This window comes from Cupressus sempervirens, chromosome 8 (genome assembly GCF_028749045.1).
Source record: "Cupressus sempervirens isolate cs-2001-9-10 chromosome 8, ASM2874904v1, whole genome shotgun sequence".
Taxonomy (NCBI): Eukaryota; Viridiplantae; Streptophyta; class Pinopsida; order Cupressales; family Cupressaceae; genus Cupressus; species Cupressus sempervirens.
The window spans coordinates 560,562,274-560,583,628 of NC_143125.1; the positions used below are offsets into that span (position 1 = coordinate 560,562,274).

The 21,355-nt window shown below is 34.6% G+C and overlaps 1 pseudogene; it reads right to left on the reverse strand.

Moving 5' to 3' along the window:
• LOC149543642 (histidine biosynthesis bifunctional protein hisIE, chloroplastic-like) overlaps positions 1-21,355 on the reverse strand; it is a 207,860-nt pseudogene that overhangs the window by 155,460 nt on the left and 31,045 nt on the right.

Here is a 21,355-nt window from a genome sequence, read left to right on the forward strand (position 1 = left end):
GAACCCTCCCTGAGGCTCACAGTTGTTGAGGTCCACTTCAGCAATGTCCCTTCCTGTGAAATTTCCATCTAAAACCTTTCTAATGAGATAATGTGTTATGAGCTCTTCATCAGTGGGATGGACCGTGAATCCAAGAGGCGGTTGTGCATCACCCGTATCATGAACCATGATATGGGTGATGCACAACCGCCTCTTGGATTCACGGTCCATCCCACTGATGAAGAGCTCATAACACATTATCTCATTAGAAAGGTTTTAGATGGCAATTTCATAGGAAGGGCCATTCCTAAAGTGGACCTCAATAACTATGTGCCTCAAAAACATTTTACCAAGAATTTGTCAAAATTTTGACCAATGCCCAGTAGTTTTCTACTAAGCATTGGTCAAAATTTTGACCAATGCCTAGTAGTTTTCAACCAAGCATTGGTCAAAATTTTAAACAATGCCTAGTATTTTTCTTCCAAGCATTGGTCAAAATTTTGACCAATGCCCTGCAGTTTTCTACCAAGCATTGGTCAAAATTTTGACCTATGCCCTACAGAAAATGTGCTAGCAATTTCAACAATTTTTGACCAACGTATTGGTCAAAATTTTGACCAACCAGAAGGTTGGTCAAAATTTTGATCAGAAAATTTTCAACCAATGTGTTTGTCAAATTTGGTCAAAGTTTGGTCAAAAATTGGATCAAAATTTTTACCAATAAAGGTAAAAAAATGAGCCCAAATGTACTAGTGATCACTTCATTAGAGATTGTGCATAATGGGGAGTTGTTCAGCTATAGTACATACCTACAGAGGAGCAGGTAGCAAACATTCTGACTAAGGCATTGGGGAAGGCTAAATTCATTTTCTTCAGAGATAAGTTAGGTGTCATGCAGAACAACTTCCTCACAAAGAGGGAGTGTTAGTTTTGGTAGCTTGGACAGTTGTTCATCCATATGTAGTTGATTAGGAAATAATTGTTTTGCTAACTAGTTGGTTGGTTTAGGGACAAATATTTGTTAATTAATTGACCACTTTTAGAACCAACTAGAAACCAACTTGGTTAGAGTTGTTAAGTTGTTTTAATCTTGAACACAAATTGAGAATCAATCTTGGCCATTGGTTATCTAATAGGAGTAGTATAAAAGGGGGCCAGGGGGAATTTGGAGTATAAGAAACTTTGTAGAAGCATATGCAATGCTAGCAAATGAGTTTGCAGTGCTAGAAAATTGGTTTGTAGTGTTAGTAAGGGCACAATGATAGCGTTAGGGATAACAATGGAGGAATACCAACAGGAAAAATTAGGAGGTTGTTTGAGTTCTGCTAGTGAGAGGCAAGGAATTTTGTATCTCTTGATTTTTCAAAGTTAATATAATTCCTCATCTATAGAACTGGTTTTCCCTTAGGGTATTTTCTAAGGTCAATTTGTCCAAAAAATAATTTTGTTCATTGTGTTGTGAATTTCTTTCTCTATTTTATTGGTGAAGTTGCACTTGTGTTATTTTTTGATATCAGTCATGAATTTATTTTTTGAAGTTTAATAATCATTTAACATAGGAGATTAATAATTAGTGACTACAATAGGAATTTTCACAATTCTCAATCTCCTAGATGTAGATGGAATTTTGAAGTTCCTTATTGATTGTGATTCCCTAAATATCATGTGTCATTGTTAAACAGTGAGCTAACAATTCCCTTTCATTTGACACCATTTCTTAGTTTATCAGTGCAAGAATGGTTTTATGTAGATTGCATCATATGCAAGGAATATGATTTTGTATTCCCATTATTGTTATGCATATGAGAGTTTCATAGCTTTGGGTTGGTAAGCTATTGTTTGGCACAAGCCACTAACCATGGCATGATATTTGTAGTATTTGTTGAGCATGGCTCTTCATATTGTATTTCTTCTCTAAGGAAAATTAACAAAGGTCAAATTCCTTAATAATTTCAAGGGATTATGGTCTTGGGTCTTCTTTGATGGCCTTAAGGACTAAGTTGAGAGATCTCTCTAAGAAGAGGAGTCTAAAAATTTATGAAATGCAACATTGAATGAGGAGGTGATAAGGTCGATATCAAATTCAAAGGTAGTATGGTAGTTCATCAAAGATAGCCTTCGATAAGGAAGTCAAAAGGTTGAAATTAGATTCAATGGGAGTCTAATAGTTCATCAAAAGTAACCTTGGATGAGGTCAAATTTAGAATTTAATATCTTCTTAGCGATATCCTCTCAATAGGGGAGAAATTTGAGATGAAATCCCTCGTTAGTGTGGCCTTATTTGTGAGAGAGAAATTCAAGGTGCAATCCCTTATGATGCTTTTTTCTCTTTGAGAGAGACATTTGAGGTGAAATCCCTTATTCCACCCTTTGATATGGTTCATGGTGCATATCTTATGTGTGATGTCATGTAACAATATCACATGGAAAAGTTTGTGGCAGTTTTCTTTGTACCTATGAAATGAATATGTTTGTGGGGTGACAATAATATAACTATAAGATAATTGTACACTACTACCCTCATTATGAGGTGATGATCTCACAATGATGGTTACTATCTCACGAACCAATATGGATATCCATCACATATGTAGATATCTTGAAATCCATTATGGTGCATAGTGCATGTGGTGTTATCTGAGGATGTGACATTATAGTAGATATCTTAAAATCCCTTATGGTGGATAGTGTGTGTTGTAGTATCTGAGGACATGTCATAAAGATAATTTTATAAATCAATCATGGTGGATAAACACATGTGGTGGCATCTGAGGAATTAACATAATGGTAGATATCTTAAAATTATTTATGGTGGCTAGCACATGTAGTGATATCTGAGGACATGTCATAATGGTAGATATCTTAAAATAATTTATGGTGGATAGTGCTTGTGGTCATATACAAGGACATGCCACAAAGGTAATTTCTTAAATCCTATATGGGTGATATTGCATGAGGTGGTATCTTAGGACACGTCATGTGCTAAATATCTAAATCCATAATGCCCAATAATAAGGTGACATATGTGGGCATGCTATATGGAGATATCTAAAGTTCATTGTGATGTTTATGGTGAACCATAATAATACATTCATTATGACTTAACCTAATATGGAAGCCCTTCTATCTAAGATGAGCATTGGAAGCTTTACGAGGCTTACATATCTAACTCACAATGATGTGCCAAATAATAAGAAGAATTATTTAACAAATTAATTAACTAATAAATAAAAATTATGATAATTTAATAATTATATTTATTGTTATAATATTATTATTATATGAATAATATTTTTATTGAATATTATAATTATGTTATATAGTATTATGATATAAGTATTATAATATAACTATATATAATATGCTAATGTAAGATAATTATTCTAATTAATTAAATTGAGTGTTGGTCCTTGGTGAAGGGGCACCACCAATTTATTAAAATGATGATCAAATCTTGCTCTTGAAGATAATGAAGAATATACATACACCAAATCTATAAATAATAAATAATTAGAATTTCAATGAGCTTTATGTGGAATAAATATGTTCACACCTTTATAGTTGGATGATTTCCAATTGGTTTGCAAGGTTACTTTTAACACTTGAAATATATTAAACTTCTATTGTGAAAATCTTTTGTTATACATGAGACAATAGCATTGTCCTTGTGAGGTTGTTGATTTTATAAGAGTAGGGATATGTCTTAGATTCCCTTTATGCAATCTTATCTCTAGTGTTTGTAGGATTAGCTCGTGGAATTATATTATCTTCTCAAACCAACCTCTTTTTACTTTGATTTAGAAATCTTGGTAAAACCTAGAAAATCCGAAAAAAGAAAAAAGAAAAGGGAAATTTTAAATTTTAAATTTTAAAGTGGAAACTTGAATAACCATGGAAGTCTCATTAGATATTTTCAGCCAATCATCATACCACAAGAATCAATCTTGAGTTGAAAAATTACATGCATTAGGAACCTTGGACTCATCTTTGTGATTACATAGTTCAACTATTTAGCACATTGAAGAATTTGATCAAGAGAGGAAAGAAAACCCTCCGTATTTTGTATTGTGTTGTCTATGTCATAGAATTCACACCAATGCAAAGGTCTACTTAATGCACATTGCATATCCTCCATTAAATCTTGGATTGCAAACATAGTATTTGTCATTTTCGCTAAGTTCAAATAAACTTTCCTATATGATATGTTATTTTTAGATACTCAAAATACAATATGGTCATCTTCATTGAGGAGGGAAGCATAATCTATAGATCAACATACATACAAGATGTGACTAGATAGAGGCAATTCAAATTTATTGATCACAAATCCCTATACCCATCGAGTTATCAATAAAATAATTTAAACCTAGACATTCTATAATAAGACATTCTTCAAATGTAACTATATCCATCTCTATGATTACCAATGTAGAGATATATCATAAGAAGACCCCTGATATTTTATGTTGTCTTGTTGTTGTAAAAAATGAATGATGTTTTGTGAATTTTGAAATATGTATTTTCTATCACTATGTTTCTTTTTCTTTGTCATGCTTGGTATAATACAAAGTTCTTCCATATTTTGGAGGCCCTACAAATTAGTATTAGAGAAAATTCTTGCAAGTCTAAAAGGAAAAAGTTGATGCAACCTAGCTAATGAGAAATTATGATCCTAGAAAGGGAAAAGATAGAGATATGAATACACAATTATTAAACAAAAAGAAAGTATCACACATGAATAAAATTGATTTAGAAATAATCTGAGGGTATATAACAAAAAACTGATAATGGGAGAATCAAGATAGAAGAGAGTAGACCCTACCAAACCAACACAAGAAAGGATCAAATCAAAAATTCCATTGAAATCTGTGAACTCTTATCATAGTCAAACTATAAGGTAAGTTTATAATGGGATAGACCATCCTACATCATACAAAGGCACTACAAAAGGCTTGTAATGGAATGGGCATGGGCTACATCATACAAAGTCATAGATAAGGTCTATGGTGGAATAGAGATGGGTTACATCATAAAAATGCACTATTTGTGAAGGATGATTAGTCCAAGATATGATTTTGACCATGGTTAGATGTTTCTTCCTTTCAGAAATTTATTACTCGAAGAGATGGATCTAGTCCTAATTGGAAATTCCTACTTCTTGTAGATTTATTACTTCTAGAGATGAATCTAGTCCTGGTTGGAAATTGGCTCTTCTTGTACATTTTTTACTCCAAGAAATAATTCTAATCTTAGTTGGATGTTTCTACCTCTAGTGAATTTATAACTCCAAAGACATGGATCTAGTTCTACTTGGATGTTCCTACCTCTTGTTCATTTGTTAGTCCAAGAGAAGGTTCTATCCTGGTTAGACCTTCCTATTTTTGAAGGGTGGTTAATCTAAGAGATGATTTTTGCCATGGTTAGATGTTCCTTCCTTTCACATATTTATTACTCCAAGAGATGAATATAGTCCTGGTTGGACATTCCTACCTCCTGTGGATTTATTACTCCAAGAGATGAATCTAGTACTCATTGGAAATTTTTGCCTCTTGTAGATTTGTAAGTCAAAGAGATAATTCTAGTCCTAGTTGGACATTTTTGCCTCTAGTGGATTTATAACTTCGAAGATATGGGTCTCGACCTGGTTGGACATTCCTACCTCATATGCATTTGTTACTCAAAGAGAAGGTTCTATCCTAGTTAGATGTCCCTACCTCTATGGATTTTTTACTCCAAGAGATGTTTCTTTGTTGGTTGGACTACCTTATCTCTTGCCAATTTATTACTCCAAGAGATGGATTTAGCCCTTATTGGAGGTTCTTTCCTCTTGTGGGCTTATTATCCCAAGAGATGGATATATCCTAAAATCTCATGTGTCAACTAAATAATATCTACATATGTATTCATGTGTATACCTGTGCGTAGATATATTCAAGTCTCTACTTTATGTATTCTTTGTGTCTTTATGTATTCATGTATGTTGTGTTTTCATGAATTCATGTATGCTTTGTGCTTTCTCTATATTTTTAGTTGATCAAGAAGAAGAGAATAACTACAATGAACCCAAAATGTATGAATATAGGCTTTGATCCTTTTCTCTATAAAGATGAAAGAAAACTTGTCTTAAAATTTAAGCTTTTCCAAGTTTCTACTATCACTGAGGGAGATGTACATGATAATGTTATAGTAGCATAATAAAATACAAGTTAAACATAAATCTCCAATCATTGCTTCAAGACAAGAAATTTTGTGAGGGGAGGATTTGCATGTTCTTCATTTCAAACCCTAGTTATAATATCCTCTAAATAAATGTTCAATAATAAGTAATAATAATAAAATCTTAAAATAAATAAATAATATATAATATTTTAACACAACACATTTATAAGATTAATTACAATATAAATATAATATTACTATGTCATCATTATGAATTAATAAATTATTATAATATTTATAACATCATGTGGATTTATTCCTCCAAGAGATGGATCTAGCCCTTATTGGACATTCACTCCTTTTGTGGATTTGTTACTCCGAAAGATAGATATATCTTGAATGTGTGTTTATGCCTCATGTGTCTAGCAAAAAAAATCTAGGTCTATGCTTAGATGTATTCAAGTATGTACTTTGTGCATATTCTGTGTGTACTTCATGTATGTTGTGTCTTCATGCATTCATGTGCCTACTTCATGTATGCTTTGAGTCATTTTTGTTGGCATTATGATACATTTTTGTCATTAGTTACAACACTTATTGGATTCTGAATGCTTACCGAGCTCACACCGGAAACCAAGCTTTACCTAGTACTCAGTGTTTACCGAGTAATCAAGGTGAACAAAGAAGTCAGTGTTTACCGAGTGATCAAGGTGAACAAAGCAATCAGTGTTTACCGAGTGATCAAGGTGAACAAAGCAATCAGTGTTTACCGAGTGATCAAGGTGAACAAAGCAATCAGTGTTTACTGAGCATTCAAGATAAAGAAAGGAATCAGTTTTGACCGAGTAAAGATGTACTAAGATGTAACCGAGAACTTCATGATAACCGAGCTCCTGAGGTTATCAAGGAAATTAATTTTTACCGAGCTCAGATGGATATCAAGGAAACTAACTATCACCGAGTCACAAGGTTCTATCAAGTATTTCCTTTGATCAATGAGCAACAGTTCAAAAAGAAGTATTCACCGAGTGACATCTCTTCTACCGAGTCTCCAGTGGTTACCGAGTTTAGAACTATTCAAAGTGTTTAGTATGAACCGTGCCTTCACTTCTACCAAGTGCATGACGATGCCGAGTAACGCAGTGGACGCCGAGTATCAGAAGGACACCGAGTCAGTTCAGTGAACCCGAGTTTTTACCTTGGGCCGACTTTGTATAGAGAATTGCACTTGTTGTTTTAGCCGACCTTGCATGTATTGTTTAGCCGACCTTGCATGTATTATTTATATGGATAGTATATATATGAAATGTATTGTATCATTAAGAAATAGAGAAATAGCAAATGGTAATGAGTGGAAATATGAAAGTGTGAATATGTGAAATTGCGAAAGAAATACATGCATGCGAAAGTATGTGGGCTGAATTGTGAAGATATTCAGTAGGTCTAGTTTTGAAGCAGAAAAGTTTTATCTATCACATCAAGGTGAATCAGAGCATAGCGGATCTTATTAGCAATCAGTTGTAATCAGATCCACTGTTTCATTCTAACAGGTGAATCAGTTTTTTGCAAATCCTTTAACAGGGTAGACTTAACAGTCTTTTGTAAATCTCCTAACAGAGTGCATACTTTATTGTATGTTTGGAAATCCTCTAACAAGGTGGATCTAGCAATCCTTTGTGCTCCTAACAGGGCAGATCACCAGAAGTGGTCATTGTAAGCCTTAACCGGCCAACTTCATACTGCAATAACGAAGCTTGTGGGTTTCATCCCCACCCCAGTTTTACTTTCTATTTGGAAGGTTTCTGGGTCACCAAATCTGTGTGTTCAAATGTTGCAAATGATTTTGTTTCATGCTTACAATAGGTTACTTGGATGAATGATGAATATATCAGTATACAGTTTTATTGTTTGAAATTTTAGAAGTTACTGATTCACCCCTCCCCTCTCAGTAACTTGTCATATCTTGAATATTTCCAACAATTGGTATCAGAGCTATAAGGTTCTCAAGATAAAAGCTTCACAGCTTGAGCAAAGATCAAGGACAATGGAGATATTCAAACTTGACAAAACTATTGAGAATGAAAAGCTAGATCTGAAAATGGCCATGGCTCAACTCAATGAAGCAAAAGAGCATCTTTTACAATCCTTGAAAAGAAGAAAAGAACTTGCAAAGCAAATGAATGACCATCAGTATGTTGAAGAAAAGATTGAAGATCTCTCACCATCAAATAGTTCAGATGAAGCTGACAAAGCAATCAAAGAACTCTTAGAAAAGAATGGATCTCTGCAGGAAGAAGTAAGAAAGCTCAAAAGGGAACAAGGAATCCAGTCCATCAAGCTATGCGAAATCTTGGAGCAAAGGAACAAGGCAGCTGAAGACTTAGAGGTAAGGAATAATCAATCCTCTCAGCTTGAAAATCTTGTAACTCAGTTATCTAATGCAAATGAAGAAATTATGAATCTAAGATCTGAGAATGAGATTTTGAGAAATGACTTAATTACTGAAAGACAAATCAATGCAAGCTTACAAAGTGATCTAATCTCTGAAAAACAAGTCAATGAGAGAATGGTAAAATCTCAAAAAGACATGGATCAATTGAATCTGCAAAATGAAGAAAACTTTCATAAACAAAATGGTAAAGCAGGCCTTGGATACAAGGAAGAAGGTGAATCCTCCAAACAGGGTACTCAAAAGAATCAAAAACCTACTTGCAGCCACTATGGTAAGTTAGGTCATACATGTAACAGATGTTGGAGCAATGGAAAAGGCAAATTTAATGGAAAATGCTACAATTGCAATCAGCATGGACACAAAGCCAATGAATGCAAAAGGAAACCGAAATTTGAAGGTAAATGTCACAAATGCCAAAAGCAAGGTCATAAGGCATCACAATGCAAATTCAAATCTTTTAATCCAGCTGAACAACTTGTCAAAGAAATATTTGATTGGGACTACAACACTTGGTGCAGATGTCATTATTGTGGAGAATATGGTCATACTGGCATAAACTGTGCAAGGCATCACCTAAGAAAAAGGGATACCACTGTAAGATGTTATACATGTACAGAACTTGGTCATATATCTAAAAACTGCATGAACATAAAGAAAGTCGAGGATGAGAAGAAAATCAAAGTAGACAATATTCGGAAGCAAATGAAGCGGCAATGGATTTCTAAGTCCACCGAGCCAGATAATTCAAGTAATGGAATGGTCACTCAAGAAGTGAGTGACTCTCCCATTTCCAATTAAGACTCATCAGGATAAGACCAGGACTGTATCTACAAGCAATATCCTAAGCAGTCCTAGAATGAAAATATGATCAAATCAGTATTTTAGATACATCAGGATCATGGTCGGTACATGACCTTACCGAGCTCAGTCGGGTGCAATAAGGCTTCTTTCACCAAGTTGCACTTACCGAGCATGGTTGGTTCTTCTCTTTACCGAGTTAAGGGCGGATTAACCTATTTTCTTTTGGTCACCGAGTTGCGAAGTTTAAACCGAGCTAGTGGATGACAGCCTGTCAATCGCAGCTACCTCCGTGCTGAACATTAATGACAAAATTTTCATCAAAAGGGCAAATTTCAACCTCATTTTTTCACCGCGAATTCGAGATTTTCAAAAGAGGGCTTTCAAGCGAATTCAAGTGAGTTGAAGAAATTTTCCAGCGAAGTATTCTTACGAAATCTTCTTACTCACCGAGCAGCAATGGCTTCCACAAGCACCAGCAGCAGCAAGGCGAAGAAAGGATCAGAAATGCTTGTGAAGGGAACGGAATGGAAGGCACCGACGTTCAAGCTTGTTCCTGCCATCGCTGAATCACTCGACCCGCATGGAGCTCAATCACAGATTCCTCCAAAGGTACTTCTAATCAATGATATTCGTACTCATTTCAAGTGTACTATGCAAGAAATAGGGACACTAGATATGGATAGCACCCTAGCCGACTTATGCATAGATGGAACCTTAAAACCTGAATTCAAACATTTGGAAACCAAAGGCTTAACCCATATCCCGCATCTGCCAAGAAGTTTCCAAGTGAAATGGGTGAGGTATATCTTGAGCCGAGTACATAATGGTCAATTGTGGTTGGAACAACCAGTTTTGATAACCAAGAAGATGATTCACAAAATCACGGGTCTCCCAATGCTCAGCAAAGCCAAAACCACCAAAACCCTAGGACGGGATGAGTTAGAGAAGAAAACCCAAGCCGAATGGGATGGCAGAGGTTTAAAACTCAACAATGTTTCAGATATAGAACTGAAATTTGGTATTTATGTTATTGCATACAAATTGTATAGTTCCAGCAGGCTGAATAGTGTACCTTGCGAAGCTATAGATTTGGCATATAAAATTGTGAAGAAAAATATGGAGTTTGACCTAGCAGATGTATTATTAAAACAATTCAATAAAAACATGGAAAGCATAAGGACTGCAAAGACAAACCCTTGTAAATTCGGTTCTTTGCTAGTTTGTTTATTCTTCTATGTACAGAAATTCTTTCCATCCAAAGGTACAGTTGTATGGAGGAAAGATACTCCAATTTTGTATCAAATAAATGAATTCATAGTAGATATGGGTATGAATTTTGACAAAGTAATGGACAATTATTTTGAAGATTTCAAGGAAAGGATGAACAACAGATTCAGAATACCTCCAAAACTTGTTCAAGAGTATAAGGATGATGTCTGTTTCATGGTTGACTGTGGCAAGGTATACATACAGGCAGTTAGACCCCGAGTTGCATGGGTGAAACCTCTTCCATATGAGGTAAATATTGATGAAACCAGGGATATCATTGAAGCACTGGTAAATGAGCCAGTAGACCCAAGGCAACGAATTTTTGGTACTTATGATGAAGCAAAGGCCAGAATTGAACTAGAAATCAAAATTCCACAGGCCATCAGCAAAGGTAAAAGGAAAATGGCCAAACTAAAAACTGAAATGAGTTCTCTTATGGTCACCGAGGGAAAAGGTGAAGATAAAGAAAGTGAAGAAGAAAAAGAAGGAGAAAAAGAATCAGAAAAAGAGCAACCGGCAAAGAAGAAAGGCAAGGTAATCATTACCAAGCCCAAGAAGCAGCCTACTGCAGTATTCACTCGAAGAACGAGAAAAGGTATTCAGGAACCTGTATTGGTCAAACCTGCACCTACATTCGAGCAAAGGCTCAAAACATTGGAAGAAGGAGCTGGCATTGCAAATTTCAAGGCATTGAGATTTTAGACAAGGACTGATGCAGAGAAAATGCAAATTGAGGAACTGGTACTTAACAAAATGGGAAAATGGAAATACTCCCCAGACCAGATTGCTGCTCATATCCCTAAAGAACTACTGGAGAGAGTACAACCAAGATGGGAGTTAGCCACCAAGACGGTAAAAGATATATATGAGCAATGCCTGAAGAATCTTTGGCCTAGTCTCACTGGAGCTGAGGTAAAATCTGAATTGAAAACCTATGAAGGTAAAATGATGATCAGATTCCACACTTGTTTAGTTTTGATCAAAGATATAGAGCATGTTGTAAATGATACTACAAACATGTGGAAAAACATCTATCATCTACATAAGCCTAGTGTAGACCCAGTAGAAATAAAGGATGATGACAACAGCAGCAGCAGTGATGAATCAGATAAGCACTCCATCCATCACAGTTACACCAGGAGAGTTGCATGCAATGATGGAAGAAAAGGAGGAAGAAGACAAAGAGGAAGAAGCTGAAGAGGAAGATAAGGAGGACGATACGGTAAAAATTGCAGCAGCAGTTATTGCATCCCTTCCTCACTCCCCAGACAAACCTATGACATCATCAAGGTTGGAGTCAGCTTCAGCAGGTTCATCTACACCAGTTTTACCATCTACACCTGCCATATCTCAGCTCCAGGTATCATCAGTGGAAGTGACTACCACTTCGTCTACCGAGCTGCACCCCTTTTCATCTACCGAGTTAGCCTCCTCGACTCCATCATCATCAGTTGGCATTGCTGTAAGTTCTCAAATTTTGACAACTCAAATTTGTTCTACAATTTTGTTGCCATCTACTTCAGGCACAGTAAGCTCAGATACTAAATTACCGAGTGTATCACCATTTTTGGCCAGCACTCAAATTTTTGACCCTGTACATACTTCTATTGGCACTCAAACCTCAAACATCCTAGTTTTTACTGATAGTCCTTCTATCTCTACTGTTGTGTCTATTCCAAAGGTCAAACCAGTCATCCCAGAAGTCAAACAAAAGCAACCATTAAGACTTATGATCACTGGAAAGGAAATTTATGAAGATATTGACTTGGACACAGAGATAATAATTCCAAAGATTGACTTTGATAATGCTACCATTGAAGAAATGAGGTATGCTAGTCAACTTATTGAGAAAAAGGCTACTCAGATGCAGTTAAGATCAGAAAGGGATAAGGAATATAGGATAATTGAGGAAGCCCGGAACATAATTACTGAGGCTATAGGTGTTGATGTTGATACTTCTCAACACATTTTGATTCAACTAGAAGAGACAGTTAATAAATTCAATGAAGAAGCCTCCAGACAAGAAAAGCTAATTGAGCGTGCAGAAAAGAAATTTGATAATAAGGTATTAGGGCACATTGCCCAGAACATTGCAATAAATCAGGTTGCATTAACCTCAGTTTTGGCAGATATGGAAAATTCTTTTAATAATGTAACATCTCTTTTTGCTAAACTTTGTGATGTTACCGAATACACTAAAGGAATAAGAGAAAAACTAAATAAAATTGATGAAGATCTGAAGGTAAGCGCACAGAACTTGAAGCTTGACCCCAGTTCAAGCTCATCTCATCACCTCAGAATCAATTTTTTGTCAGAGAAGCAGGCAGAGCTGTTGAGGGAAGACGAAAGGATCCGATCTACATTGATAGATATCCAAAACATGATCCTTCCCATCATGGATTCAATGCAGAAGCATATTGCACATTCAAAGACATTAATCCATGATAATAACTTCTCCATTGCAGATCATGTGATTAAACTTTCGGCTGAAATTCAAATAGCTCTTTCTACCTGCAAAATTTTGCAAGAGAATTGGGATAAGACTCTCCAGCTTATTCTCCAGGTACATTCAGAGTTCATCTCTCATTTTGGTGTTTCCATATAAGTATATATATTCTTTATTCTTTGGCATTATTGTCAAAAAGGGGGAGATTATTGTTGGATATGTATACTATGGGTAAATAAGTGTTTTCAAAATTTTTACAAAGAAAGAGATATACAGCTCATGTAAATAATGTATGTACATTCTATGGGGGAGTTGTACATAAAAGCTATTCTATGGGGGAGTTATATATAACGAAGCTATGTATATTCAGAATCAGTCATCAGCATGTCAGATAAATTTTGTCTCATAAGTGTTTTTGTCACTAATGCCAAAGGGGGAGATTGTTGGCATTATGATACATTTTTGTCATTAGTTACAACACTTATTGGATTCTGAATGCTTACCGAGCTCACACCGGAAACCAAGCTTTACCTAGTACTCAGTGTTTACCGAGTAATCAAGGTGAACAAAGAAGTCAGTGTTTACCGAGTGATCAAGGTGAACAAAGCAATCAGTGTTTACCGAGTGATCAAGGTGAACAAAGCAATCAGTGTTTACCGAGTGATCAAGGTGAACAAAGCAATCAGTGTTTACCGAGCATTCAAGATAAAGAAAGGAATTAGTTTTGACCGAGTAAAGATGTACTAAGATGTAACCGAGAACTTCATGATAACCGAGCTCCTGAGGTTATCAAGGAAATTAATTTTTACCGAGCTCAGACGGATATCAAGGAAACTAACTATCACCGAGTCCCAACGTTCTATCAAGTATTTCCTTTGATCACCGAGCAACAGTTCAGAAAGAAGTATTCATCGAGTGACATCTCTTCTACCGAGTCTCCAGTGGTTACCGAGTTCAGAACTATTCGAAGTGTTTAGTATGAACCGTGCCTTCACTTCTACCGAGTGCATGACAATGCCGAGTAACGCAGTGGACGCCGAGTATCAGAAGGACACCGAGTCAGTTTAGTGAACCTGAGTTTTTACCTTGGGCCGACTTTGTATAGAGATTTGCACTTGTTGTTTTAGCCGACCTTGCATTTATTGTTTAGCCGACCTTGCATGTATTATTTATATGGATAGTATATATATGCAATGTATTGTATCATTAAGAAATAGAGAAATAGCAAATGGTAATGAGTGGAAATATGAAAGTGTGAATATGTGAAAGTGCGAAAGAAATACATGCATGCGAAAGTATGTGGGCTGAATTGTGAAGATATTCAGCAGGTCTAGTTTTGAAGCAGAAAAGTTTTATCTATCACATCAAGGTGAATCAGAGCATAGCGGATCTTATCAGCAATCAGTTGTAATCAGATCCACTGTTTCATTCTAACAGGTGAATCAGTTTTTTGCAAATCCTTTAACAGGGTAGACTTAACAGTCTTTTGTAAATCTCCTAACAGAGTGTATACTTTATTGTATGTTTGGAAATCCTCTAACAAGGTGGATCTAGCAACCCTTTGTGCTCCTAACAGGGCAGATCACCAGAAGTGGTCATTGTAAGCCTTAACCGGCCAACTTCATACTGCAGTAACGAAGCTTGTGGGTTTCATCCCCACCCCAGTTTTACTTTCTATTTGGAAGGTTTCTGGGTCACCAAATCTGTGTGTTCAAATGTTGCAAATGATTTTGTTTCATGCTTACAATAGGTTACTTGGATGAATGATGAATATATCAGTATACAGTTTTATTGTTTGAAATTTTAGAAGTTACTGATTCACCCCTGCCCTCTCAGTAACTTGTCATATCTTGAATATTTCCAACAATTGTGCACTTTACAAAATGTGTCTTTGATTGTATGCTTTGCACTTTCTCTATATTGTTAGTTGATCAAGAAGAAGACAATAACTAGAGTGAATCCAAAATGTATGAATTTATTTTAACCAGCACCATTATATGACCTTGATCCATTTCTCTAGAAGATGAAAGAAAATGTGTCTTAAAATTTAAGGTTTTCCAAGTTTCTATTATTAATAAGGGAGATACACATATGATAATGTTGAAGTACCATAGTAGAATACAAGTTAAAGTAAATCTCCAATTATTTCTTTAGGACAAGTGATTTTGGGAGGGGACAATCATCATGTTCCCCATTTAAAACCCTACTTATAATGCCCTCTAAAGAAAGATTTAATAATAATGAAACCTTAAAATAAATAAACAATATAATTTTTTTTACAACATTATTATAAAATAATTACAATATAAATATAATAACTTGACTATACTATAATTAGTAATTAATAAATTACTATTATATTTATATTTATATTTTATAATATCTACTTATCTTAACCAAATAAAATAATTTTGAATATTTAAAATTTAATACTTAGTATACTCATGATAAACATATACCAAAGTCATGTTCACATGACATGTCTCTCTAAAGAGATGTTACAAGGGTATAAATGGCAAGGTTGCATGAATTCCATGGTACTTGTACCCAAGTACCAAGTACATGTATCCTAAGTACTAGGTACTTGATGGCGAGCATCATAGCTAAAGAACTTGATTACGAATTTTTTATTTTTTATTTGCATATCAACTTCGTGTTTATCAAGCTTAACTCAATACTTAATCAGTTTGAAACTATGATGCAATATTGATTAACAATAAACTTTATCACCATTCAAGTCTCAAGTTTACCATTTGCAATAAGTCATTGTCATATAATTTATGATCTTCTTGTTCATGGTTAAAGTCTTCCTTTTGTGTTATGCACCTAAACATTTATCATATATTATTATTACAAACATAGAAAATCTAAATTTGTAAATAGTAGATTACATTTACAAACTTTATCACTGTTCTTGTTTTGTAAAACTATTGTCACGACTCATAATTTTAGATTTTCTATAAATATAAAAGTATAATTAAAATTAAAGTTTGACATACCCAATTACCCATCCCCTATTATGAAAAATACCCCTACCAATACCTTTAAGTACCCCAAATACCCCATCCGTGCAACCTTCATAAATGGGAATAGATCCCCATCCCAAGGCATTGCAATACTTCTATTACCTCTGCAACTCAATGGATCAAATAAGAAAGGAAGGGAATCGTATGAAGCAAAATTAAAATAAGGAATAAGAAATATTAAAGGTATTTGCACTGATCATATTGAGGGAAATCATCAACAGAAAAGGGAAAGGGCAAAGACTAATTCATGTCTCAGCTTTTGCGGGAGCTTTATAAGCAAATTACTATTCATCACAATCCTAAAATCATTCCCTTGCGTGAGACGATATTGGGGCACATTCCCTAAGAACAGACATCCATTCGCATGTGACACTGGTGCACCCTTCCTGCCATGGCTACAAACAATGTCTTTGATGATTACTGGGACCGTTTGCTACTCTGCTCAACAAAATAAACGCTTCTCTCGAAATAATGGCCCCATCACATAAACTAATCTCTGATTTTTTTTAAAAAAAACTCATTGTCGAAGAGTTTCCAGATTCCTGATCATTGTTGTAAGACTGTGACCTCATATTTGAAGTATACATTGTCTGACACTGTGTTTCTTTGTCTTTCTCGTGCCCGGTACATTATAAAGTTCTTTCATATTTTGGCGACATTACACAAGGTAATAACACAAAAAGGAAATGAAATATTAGAAACAAACTGAAACAAATTTTCCCACACATGAAAGGAAAGATGCATACCGTATTTTGGAACAAAGTAGCTTTTGGTCATCCAACAACTTCTCTGTCCATGAAGGCTTCGTAAAATTCAAGTCCTTTAAATCTGATTTTCGTTGAAGAATGGTATCTTCTAGAGAATATAGTGATGTAAGTGGCAGTCTTTTTACTTCGACCTGAGAACACACAAACTAAAATGAATAAGCAATTTTCTCCAGAAAATATCCACACATTCAAATCATCGATATTTTCTTTTTAAATGCTCATTGTTAAAACTGAAGCTTGACTATGCAATGCTTATTTTCAATAAACACATAAACATGATAACATGCTTCAAACTTGCTATAAAAGAAGCAATGTCAGACAATGCAGCTCTTGTACATTTGATTTTTTGACAAAATCAGATGCTGCAGTAAAATAACAGGTCTCCTTCCCTGTGTGACACGTTGGACCATCAGGCTTTCCAAGGTATATTATCTGCAAAAGCAGGAGTTTGTATTCAATGTCTTCCATAAATTTGGAGCAACCCTTAAATTAGTTTAAGGATTGCTATTTCATATAGGCTGCAAAATTCAACAAGGAATACAAGATGCAGAAGTTTAAAAATTATCATCGAATCACTGTTCCAGTCTAGTCTGTTGGTTAACAGTTTGTTCTTCTGTTAGATTTTAAAACCTTTTAATGTCCAATTCTTTGGAGAAACAGAAGGATGTCACCAACAAATGGGTCAGTGTATGTGTTCTATCACTACCTTCTGAATTACAAGGTACAACTCCATTAGAATTTGCAATGATGCACAATGAATATGTCTTTCTTAGATCAAGTTTTGATAGAATAAGCGATTAACTTGAGAGCAGTAAAGGCTTACCAAATTGCTTGTAGACACAAAAATTTTAGGCAAAATGGATTGGGACAACTTATCACACCCAATGGAATGACTATAGTAGGTTATCTTCAAATTTCTGAACTCTTACTTATAATCTAAATGTAGATTAATTATCTAAATGCAAAAGAGGAAAGGAAGAAGAGATGCACATGAAGGAAAATAGAATTTATTTAACTATTATACTTAGATGAAATGAAATCCAAGAAGTTGCTAATAGATTCATCCACATTTATTCTTCAATTCCCAATGAAACTAATTTTAACATGCCATGGAATAAACAAGAGGAGAGGCAAAATCATATAAAAGTAAATAAATTACTTATAATGTAAATACCAGGGTGAAATGGAATCTATGAGGTGATCATAGAATCACATGTAATCATCCTTCAATTCTCAATGTAGAAATAATCTATGAATTGAATGGGAAACAAAACATGAAGAGAAAACTGGGTAAATTGAATTACAAAGCCAATTCAGCATCAAGTTTGCCAACCTTTGTATGGACACATGGCATCTTCCCCATTGATGATCTTGACTCCATGGCACTTTTGAAAACATATGGTGACTATTTATCTTCATGCTACTTCTAGAACCTTGCAAAAATCTTTATTTTCATCATATTTTGTTGTTTGGCATTAGGTCTATGTAATTCATATTTCAATGATCACAGCTATTTGAATTCTAGCCATTGATCTTAGATCAATGATCAAGATTAAACCTAACAATCTTCCTTATTTCTCCCTTTTTATTCCTTCGCAACTATCATTCTGATGCCTTTACTCGATGCGATGATTAAATGATAGGCTCTCGCTACTTTGATGTGTTGACTAATGGTTGTATTTAACCACTTGCGACCATTTGAATACACATTGTCACTCTTTTATAGCTTTAACTCATGATTAACATTAACCACTTGTGAAAGTGTGACAGTTCAAATTTTAAATATCTTGGGTTACATTTTACAGTTTCTCGCGTCACTAGTAGATTTAGGCTTAAATTTTGATGCAAAAAGGTCAAAATTTTGACAAGAGTAGGTTGATAAGACGACCAAGCTTGCTGTTGGTCTTTTTTGGTCAATTTTTCTCCACATATATTTTGCGTCAAAATTTTGACTACATAAAGGTAGACTTACTGACACGAATTTCGTCGATTTCCCTGGTCTAAGATAAAGTGGTATTTCCTCATTTGCCAGCGCTGCTCGTCGAAATTTTGACGGAAACCTTCATAATTTTGCGTTGAAATTGCGACGAATCCAATTTACATTTCTCTGTTGGTGGCATACAAGTGACGCCAAAGTGGACCAATTTTGCGTTGAAATTTCGACCAAAATATTGCATTTGCATTGAAATTGCGACGAAAGCAATTTACATTTCTCCACCGATGCCATACAAGTGACGCCAAAGTGGACCAATTTTGCCTCAAAATTTTGACAAAAATATTGCATTTGTGTTGAAATTAAGACCAAGATATGTAGAAATTTCAATAAGCTATCCCATTTATTGTAAAAGCTTTGCTCTCAAAGGAGCCTTCTAAACTGCACAAAACTTGATTCTAAAGTGTAATTGCTTGGTGCATGAGAGTCAGCGTATCGTGCACATTTCTACCTCCACACCATTGTTTCATTTGTCACATAATTTATTTCATACAAAACAATGGGAAGGAGGAAGAAATGTGCACGATATCTTGAGTCTCCACCGAGCAATTATGCTTTACAACTCAAATTTTGTGCAGTTTAAAAGGCTCCTATGAGAGCAAAGCCTTTGCAATAATTGGCACAGCGCGTCAAAATTTTGGTTCTTGCAGGGAAGAATAAAACTGGGAAAGAATTATTTATCAGGAATGAAAGCCAATAATTTCATCTATTTTTCAAATAGATAAACATGACAAAAAAACTTACAGTCCCTATCACATCATCATAAGAGCGCATATATAACTATAACTATGTCTAAAACCAACATAATTTACAAATATCCACAATTCAAATATTATCTTTTGATGTTTTCTTTAATGCAAAGTTTTAAGTCAACTATGTTATCACCTTGGATGTAATACCAAACTTTCATTAGGCTAAAGACTGCAGCAAGATTTACGATTTACAAATGCAAGGAGAACTACCCAACCAAAGTAGAAAATGACATGAAAAGTTAACAATCTATCAATTAACAATATAGATGAAATATTTCTAGCAATTGAACTGTACATTATAGAAACAAAAAATTGCCTTAAAATTGACACCTCACTAGTTGTTCATTTGTATCCTTAATGGCTTCACAAAAGTTGAAAGCTTACGATTTGTCAAGAACACAAAAGGCACTCATAGTTCAGCTACGTCAATAAAGCTAAAGTAATTCAATTGCATGGTGAGGGCAAGAGATTGTCAATATCGATTGTGGAGTTGTAGATAGGTAAGCGACAAACATAAAAAGGTAGTACAAGATTTTAATAGCAATTGTGACCTTCACAGTTTTTCTCAGTAGTTTTGGGTCATTAAATTGGATAGAAAATTGATAGTAAAATGTAAAAGAGAGCACACATAATGTCACATCAAAATAAGTTTGCATCCTACATATGAGTATGCATCAAAACTGAATTTTTACCTACTCAATCAATCTATATCAATAAATAAATAAGATATTTTTGTAATACAAAATTCTTGAACCCTATTCGACTGTAATCTTTCAAACCTACAAAATTAAAAAAAAGCCATAACAACTAAAATAAAAGGATTTATTTCTAACAAATTATCACAGATGCTTTATGTATACCTTAGGACATGATACAAGCTATTTCACAAGCAACACTAAACATTCCAATTTTTTTCTCTTTTAATAGAGTGATGATAAACTATATGCAAAGTAGAAATAGTGCAACATAATAGATGATTAGTATCTACAATTTTTAATACTGAAAATTATAAAGAATGTAATACTCACAAGTGTCGTTGCCTAAGAGAATGCAACCCAAGTTTATCATTATCTCTGCAGCATTCATTGCATTGGGAATATCCTACTTATTTGCAAACACCAGTAGCACTACATCTTGTAGTTCATCTTGCAAGAAAAAGAAACTTAAATGATAAAAAAATATTCTATGAATAACATGAAAATAATTGTTAAAAGAATGAGGCCAATTTTACACATAATAACCAAAGTTGCCATGAGAAAGACATGAAATCTTCTTGATCCATTTTCCAATTGTGTTTATACAATCCTAAAAATTCACTTTGGTAGTTCTGACTAATTATTGTTGGAAGGATTTTGTTTGCTTCATCAAACGAGTGTATATTGTAGTCTTGGCTTCTTGTATTTTTCAAGATAGTATCATTACTCTTCTAGTATTGTTCAATATGAAAGGATGATATTGATATGTTGTTTTTCTATAATAGCGAAAAAGGGGTTGTTAACCTTTACACAAACAAGGGATGAAAGCATAAACATAGGGCATCAACAACACAACAAAATAAACCTTTTCCTATGCACTTGGACAAAAGTATAAGCATTGCTATTGTTAGGATTGCAACAAAGGAAACCCCACTACAACCTATCAACAAGGCCCAAGAGTGATTATTTAAGAGTCAGCATTATCAGTAGAATTTTTTTCAAAACAAAAGTGGGAG